The following is an 8,533-nucleotide window of genomic DNA, read 5'->3' on the forward strand; positions in this document are numbered from 1 at the left end:
TGGCTAATTTTCAAACATAGATCACCAGGCCTTTCTTCCTAATCTATCTTAGTCTGGAAGCTCTGCTGAAAACTGTCCATCATGGGTGACCCTGCAGGTATTTCAAATACCAGAGGCATAGCTTTTAGCATCACAGCAACACGGAAGCCACCACAGTACAACAAACTGACAGATTGGTGGTGACATATATATAGATACATATACACTACGTATGTATATATAGGAACCCTGGTGGCACAGTGGCTAAGTGCTTAGCTGCTAACCGAAAGGTCAGTGGTTGGAATTTACCAACTGCTCCACAGAAGAAAGATGTGGCAGCTGGCTCCCGTAAAGATTACAGCCTTGGAAAACCTATAGGGCAGTTCTAATCTGTCCTGTAGGGTTGCTATGAGTCAGAATTGACTCAACAGCAGCAGATGTGTGTGTATGCGTGTGTGTGTGTGTACATATATATATACATATATACTTTTTTTTTTTTCCTTAGAAAAGTGGGGAATTGAAGTGGAGAGCAAGTTTCAGAATAAATCCAGGGTCAAGAAATATTGTTAAGGAGGAAAAGGCAAGGTGCAGGAGAATGTGTTTAGCAACACTTAGTGCTGCTATAACAGAAATACCACAAGTGGATGGCTTTAACAAGTTTATTCTCTCACAGTCTAGTAGGCTAGAAATCCAAATTCAGGACGCCAGCTCCAGGGGAAGGCATTCTCTCTCTGTTGGCTCTGGAGGAAGGTCCTTGTCATCAATCTTCCCCTGGTTGAGGAGCTTCTCCCCGCAGGTACCTGCTCCTGGTGCTGCTTTCTCGGTGGTGTGAGGTCCCCAACTCTCTGCTCACTTCTCTCCTTTTACCTCTTGTAAGATAAAAAGGTGATCCAGGCCACACCCCAGGGAAACTCCCTTTACATTGGATCAAGGATGTGATCTGAGAAAGGGTGCTACATCCCACCCTAATCCTCTTCAACACAACCCAATCCTGCCTCATTAACCACAGGCAGAGATTAGGATTTACAACTCATAGGAAAATTACATCAATCACAAAATGAAGGACAACCACACAATACTGGGAATCGTGGCCTAACCAAGTTGACACATATTTTTGGGGGGACACAATTCAATCCATAACAGGCCACCATCCTCTATGAGGAAAACAAAAGAATATGTAACAGTATCTGTTTTAAATGCACTATACTGGCAAGAATTTACAGAAACTGCCAGAAGTGGTTGCTTTCAAGAAGGAAAACTGTGGCTTTGTGGTTCAGCATAGGGACCTTCGTGAAATCTGTCTTCTTGACTTTGAACCTCACTGCTTAGCAGCTGGATGACCTTAGGCAAGTCACACAACTCTCCAGCCTCAAGTTTCCTGGGCTATAAAATGGGGATAATTGTAGCAGCGACCTTAGCGATCACTGAGAAGTGAGCTGAGTTCATGTGTACATTGTGCTTTGGCTGGTGCCTGGCAAACCACAAGCCCCATGGTATTTTAAGCTATTAGAAATACCTTTTGCAAATAAACATCATGTATAAAGCGAAGTAAAAAAGAAGGTGGGGGGAGGCATCTTCTAGTGTATTTTCTTGGCCACAGACTCACAGGCTTCCCCCTTAGCACTGAGGACCTGGGACCATTGGGTAAAGGGAGGCCTGAGAGACCCCAGAAGGACTGAGCAGCTGGTTTCAGGTGCTGCAGCAGCAGGTGGCTGGACAGGAGGTTGGAAGATTCTGGCAGCTCTCCCCATGACCAGGGCCTCCGGGGTATGGAGAAGTGGCCCAGGCCAGTTGGGCAACGTGGGCGTAGGCCTGGCTCGGCCTGGTCACTGCCCATTCCCTCCAAGAGCAGGAGTGTCAGACACGGAGACAAAAAGGAGGCACAGGACTCGGGGACCCTGGAATCTCAGAATGTCGGGGAAGTATAGGATGGGTTTGAACCAGGAGGGGGAGACTGGTGGGTTTGGGCCAGGATTGGCGAGGAGGGCCCTACCTCCTGCCCTCCTAGGGCTTGGAGAGGGAAATACACAAGCTGGTCTCAGCAAGCTTCTCTCCCACTCAGCCAAACCTCCTACTCAGATTCTGATTTCTTCATTGGAAAAAGCGCCCTAGGGCTTCCAGGAAGGGGGGTGAAAAGGGCCTGGAGGAAACTGGGCTGAGCAGTGGGGAATGGGGGCCCTAGGGAGCAGGCAAGCCCTCCCGACCACAGTGTGCCACCGGTGAAATGGGTATTGTTCTGAGTAGTGTCCACCTAGAGAAGACCTGGAAACCCTGGTGGCATAGTGGTGAAGAGCTACGGCTGCTAACCAAAAGGTCAGCAGTTCGAATCCACCAGCTGCTCCTTGGAAACCCTATGGGGCGGTCCTACTCTGTCCTATAGACTAGCTATGAGTTGGAATCGACTGGACGGCAACGAGTTTGGTTTGGTTTAGAGAAGACCTAGGAGCCCTGATGGCACAACGGTTAAGTGCCTGGCTGCTAACCAAAAGGTCGGTGGTTCAAACCCGCCAGCTACTCCATGGGAGAAAAGACCTGGCAATCTGCCCCCATAAAGATTACAACCTAGGAAACCCTATAGGGCAGTTCTGCCCTGTCCTGTAGGGTCATTATGAGTTAGAATCAACTTGAAACCACAACAGAGTAGACCTGGTGTCTGACAGCAGGAGGGACTGAGGTTAGACTCCAGGGTGTCAGCCTTCTCCATTAGACCTGTGACAGGAGCTCCCAGAGGACACAGCCTCTCCTCCTCCCTTGGATTTGCATTCAGGCACTCAGCAAACTTTTCCTGTGCACCTACTGTGTGCCCAGCCCCATGCTGGGTGTTGCTGGGGACTTAGGAGTGACAGAGACAGGCCTCGCCCCTGCTGTCTTGGCTCCTAGTCTAGCGTGGGAGACAGACCATTCCTAGCTAGTGAAGATCCAGAGTAGGTGGAACTGGAATGGGGGAGCCCAGAAGGGGAGCCCAGCCTGGGGGGTGATCAGGGAGAGCTTTCAGGAGGAGGACGCATCTGAGCTGGATTTTGAAGGATGTCAGAGCCAGTCAGTGGAGGGAGTGAGAAAAGCATACAGGCAGAGGAAACAGCAAGTGCAAAGGTCTGAAGACGAGGAAGGTTTGTATAAGCTATGAAACCAAGAACAGTTCCCTTTGGTTGAAATGGAAAATTCGAGGGGAAAACTGGAGAGGAATAGGGCTGGAGTTGTGGTCAGGAGCCTGATCAGGTAGCTAGAAATAAAAAGGTTGAAGTTCAAATCATTTGTTTAATACACATTACCTGAGCGTGTTTCCTGTGCCTGGCCCTGTGCTGGCGGACCCTGGGGTCACAGTGGCAGCCAAGGGAGGCCTCATCCTGTCCTCACAGAGCTCATCATTTATGTCGCTGTCTCTCTCTCTCTTTTTTTTATTGTGGTGAAAATATATATAAAACCATCTTAACAGCTTCTGCTCATATAATTCAGTGACATTGATCACATCCTTCAAGTTGTGCACCCAATCTTGCTGTCCTTTTCCAAATCATTCCACCGCCATTAACATAAACTCAATGTGCCCTAAGCAAAAGCTCCCCTTCTTCCCCTCCCTCCCATCCCTGGGAGTAATCTAATAATTTTTGGTTTCTGTGTCTTTCCTTATTCCATATAAGCGAGATCATACAGTACTTGTCCTTTTGCTACTGATTTATTTCGCTCAGCGTGATGTTTTCTTTTTCTTTTTTTTTATTGATGTAATTAAATGAAGTTTACATTTCAAATTAGTCTCCCATACAGAATTTTTTTTTTCTAAACATACATTGTTACGAGACCCCAACCGCTCACCCCATTCTGCGACAGCACAGTCCTCCCCTCCGCCCCTGATTCCACATGAACATTCATTCAACCAGCTCCTAACTCTCTCTGCCTTCCCCTCTCACCTCTGGACAGAAGCCGCCCCTTTGGTCTCTTACAGCTACTTGTCTAAGAGGCACTTTCTTCACCAGTATTAGCATGATGTTTTCAAGGCTCACCCATGTTGTGGCATGCACCAGGACTTCATTTCTGTTTACGGCTGAGTAACTATGTCACTAAGATGCCCTGGTGACTCGGTGGTTAAGTGCTCGGCTGCTAACTGAAAGATAGGTAGTTCAAATCCACCAGTCTCTCCGTGGGAGAAGTATGTGGCAGTCTGCTTCCGTGAAGATTACAACCTTGGAAACCCTATGGGGCAATTCTGCTCTGTCCTATCGGGTTGCTATGAGTCTGACAGTATGTCACTGTTTCTTAAACTTTTCTTGTCTCCCAGATCTCTTTGTGAGTTAAAATGCAGATTCCTGGGCTCCATCCTAAGATTCTGATTCTCTATTTTGGGACTGCCAGAAATCTGCATTTTAATGACTATCCCACGGGGTTGGAGAGAGGCTCAGAAAGCCATTTGAGAAACATTGGTGTAATGGGCTGAATAAAAAAAACCCACTGCCATTGTGTCAATTCCTACTTATAGCAACCCTATAGGACAGAGTAGAACTGCCCCATAGGGTTTCCAAGGCTGTAAATCTCTACAGAAGCAGACTACCCCATCTTTCTCCCGAGGATCGCTGTTGGGTTCAAACCATTGACCTTTCAGTTCGCAGCCCAGCGCTTTAACCACTGCTCCACCAGGGCTCCTATGGGCTGAATAAGGGCCCCCCAAAATGTTCACATGCTAATTCTCAGAACCCATGAATGTTATCTTCTATGGCAAAAGGGACTTTGCAGCTGTGATAAAGTTAAAGATTTTGAGATGAGGAGATGATCCTAGATTATCTGGGTGGATCCTAGATGTAATCACAAGGGTCCTTATAAGAGGGAGGCAGGCAGGAGTTTGACAACGGAAGAGGAAAAGGCAATGTAACAATAAAAGCAGAGATGGAATGATGTGGCCACAAACCAAGGAATGCCAGCAGCCTTAGAAGCCGAAAGAGACGAAGAACGGATTCTCCTCTAGAGCCTCTAGAAGGAACCAGCAGTGCCGACACCTTGATTTTAGTCCTGGAAGAGTCATTGCAGACTTCTGACCTCCAGAGCTGCAAAACAATAAATGTGTGTTGTTTTAAGCCGCTAAATTTGCAGCAATTTGTTACAGCAGCAATAGGAAACTAATACAATTGGTGTATACTTGGAGACCAGCATCATTAATATCACACTCAAGTAAAATTTTGCTGGAGATAATTCAAAAACAGTTGCAGCAGTACATCCGTAGTGTTACGGATTGAATTGTGTCCTCCAAAAACATGTGTCAACTTGGCTAGGCCATAATTTCCAACATTGTATATGGTTGTCCTCCATTTTGTGATCTGATATTATTATACTGTGTATTGTAAATCCTACCCTCTATGATGTTAACAGGAGCCCTGGTTGTATAGTGGTTAACAGATACGGCTGCTAACTAAAAGGTCAGCAGTTCTAAACCACCAGCCGCTCCTTGGAAACCCTACGGGGCAGTTCTACTCTGTTCAAGGTGTTCCATATGAGTCAGAATCCACTTGATGGCAACAGGTTTGGTTTTTTTTTTTATGATGTTAATAAGGCAAGATTAGAGGCAGTTATGTTAATGAGGCAGGACATAATCTACAGGATTAGGTTATATCTTAAGTCAATCTCCTCTGAGATATAAAAGAGAAAAGCAAGCAAAGAAGAGAGGGAACTCATACCACCCGAACGAAGAGCCAGTGCAGAGCATGTCCTTTGGACCTGGGGTCCCTGCCCTGAGAAGCTCCTAGACCAGGGGAAGATTGATGACAAAGACCTTACCCCAGAGCTGACAGGGAGAGAAAGCCTTTCTCTGGAGCTGGCACCCTGAATTCGGACTTCAAACCTCTTAAACTGTGAGAGAATAAACTACTGTTTGTTAAAGCCATCCACTTGTGGTATTTCTGTTACAGCAGCACTAAATAACTAAGACAGATAGGGAATTGCCAGAAATTTAAGCCGGATTCAGAAGAGGACGTAGAACGAGAGGTATCATTTCTGATGTCAGATGAATCTTGGCTAAAAGCAGAGAATACCAGAAAGATGTTTACCTGTGTTTTATTGACTATGCAAAGGCATACTAAGTGGCTGCAGCAGTATGTCGACATAGCCGGCGTCAAGGTTGGTAATGTCCCCAATTGACCCCGAACGGATATGTAGCATGAGCAAGAAATCCATCTTTGTTATTGCAAGCCTAGGAAGAAAGGTGCCGTCAAGTTGGTTGTAAGACGTGATCTTGCCATCCTCCTTTCCAAGGAGCGCTCTGGCTGTACTTCTTCCAAGACAGATTTGTTGGTTCTTCTGGCAGTCCATGGTATATTCAAATTCTTTGCCAACACCATAATTCAAAGGCATCAATTCTTCTTCAGACTTCCTTATTCATTGTTCAGCTTTCGCATGCATATGAGGCAATTGAAAATATCATGGCTTGGGTCAGGGGCACCTTAGTCCTCAGAGTGACATCTTTGCTTTTCAATACTTGAAAGAGGTCTTTTGCAGTAGATTTGCCCAATGCAATACATCGTTTGATGTCTTGACTGCTGCTTCCGTGAGTGTTGATTATGGATCCAAGTAAAATGAAATCCTTGACAACCTCAATCTTTTCTCCGTTTATCATGATGTTGCTTATTGGTCCAGTTGTGAGGATTTTCATTTTCTTTATGTTAAGGTGCAATCCATACTGAAGGCTGTGGTCTCTGATCCTCACCAGTAAGTGCTTCAAGTCCTCTTCACTTTCAGCAAGCAAGGTTGTGTCATCCGCATATCGCAGGCTGTTAATGAGTCTTCCTCCAATCCTGATGCCCCTTTCTTCTTCATATAGTCCAGCTTCTCGGACTATTTGCTCAGCATACAGATTGAATAGGTATGGTGAAAGGATGCAACTCTGACACACACCTTTCCTGACTTTAAACCATGCAGTATCCCCTTGTTCTGTCCAAACAACTGCCTCTTGATCTGTAAAGATTACAGCCAAGAAAACCCTATAGAGCTCAGCTCTACTCTGTAACACATGGGGTCACCATGAGTTGGAATTGACTCAACAGCAACGGATTTTCAACCTAGGGGGCTCACTTTCCAGCACTATATCAGACAGTATTCTGTTGTGATCCACAGGGTTTACATTGACTGATTTTCATAAGTAGATTGCCAGACCTTTCTTCCCAGGCTTGCAATAACAAAGGTTGTATTTCTTGCTCATGCTACATATCCATTTGAGGTCAACTGGGGACATTACCAGACTGGTAGAACAGCCTCCATCTGAAATATGGTTATGTGGTAAGTTACACACTGACTTTTAAAGGCTTCCACCCAGAAGTAACATGCTACTTCTGTCACGTTTCATTGGCCAAAGCAAGTCACCTGGCTAAGCCTAACTTCAAAAGACAGGGAGGTAAAATCCTACCATAAGCCCCGAAGAGAGGAGATTTGGAATATTGATGGACAGTCGTAAAGATTATTACACTTGCTGATTCTAGAATTCTGTCCCTTTGGCGTCCACGGGCTCCTACCATGGTTTATATATCTGTATTCTCAAACCTTAGATGTCAGCCTATTAGTAGGGCGTGAAATAGATTAGTGGCTCTCAACAAAGCAGTTAAATTTAAAAATAGACTATATAGGTTAAATCACAGAGTGTATTGTAAAAGTAATTGTTTCATGAAGTTTTGGTTAATTTGTGCGCGTGTGTGTGCGCACACACGCATACACGCATATTTTGCTGCAAGTAAAATATGCTTCCTAGCTTGTATTGAAGGAGCCCTGGTGGCATAATGGTTAAGCGCTCAGCTGCTAACCAAAAGGTCCGCAATTCGAACCCACCAGTGGCGCCTCGGGAGAAAAGACCTGACGCTCTGCTCCCATAAAGATTACAGCCTAGGAAACTCTATGGGGCAGTTCTACTCTGTCATATAGGGTCACTGAGTCGAAACTGACTCAACAGCACTCAACAACAACGCTGTGTATTGAGAGGCGTTGGTGATAAACTGGTAGAATTCTCCCCTTCCATGCAGGAGTCCTGGATTTGATTCCCAATCAATGCTCCTAATGTGCAGCCACCACCTGTCTGTCAGTGGAGGCTTGCATGTTGCTATGATGCTGAACAGGTTTCAGTGGAGCATACAGACTACAAAGAAAGGTCTGGTGATCTAGTTCTGAAAATCGGCCAATGAAAACCCTATGGATCACAACGATCCAATCCACAGCCGATCGTGGGAATAGTGCAGGACTGGGCAGCATTTTGTTCTGTTGTGCCTGGGGTTGCCATGACTCGGGTGCCAACTCAATGACATCTAACAACAACGACTACAGTGTCTCAAGTGCAAAATAGTTTGAAAAACACTGGTGTTGAGTCCTACATGATCTGCCCCTGCTCACCTCTTCAGCCCTACCTCATCACCTTTTTCTTTTTTCTCACTCACCTTTCCCTTCACTTGACGAACATCTTCCATTTTCAACTCATGGATCCCCCCTCCAGGCTCCTCCAGGCCCCTAGGCTCCCAGTCCCAGCCCCACCCATTCTGGGTCTTCACCGTCTGGGGACAGGTCTGTCTCCCTCACTGGACTGGGAGTCATGGAG

This window comes from Trichechus manatus, unplaced genomic scaffold (assembly GCF_000243295.1).
Source record: "Trichechus manatus latirostris isolate Lorelei unplaced genomic scaffold, TriManLat1.0 scaffold00087, whole genome shotgun sequence".
In the NCBI taxonomy this organism is placed as follows: Eukaryota; Metazoa; Chordata; class Mammalia; order Sirenia; family Trichechidae; genus Trichechus; species Trichechus manatus.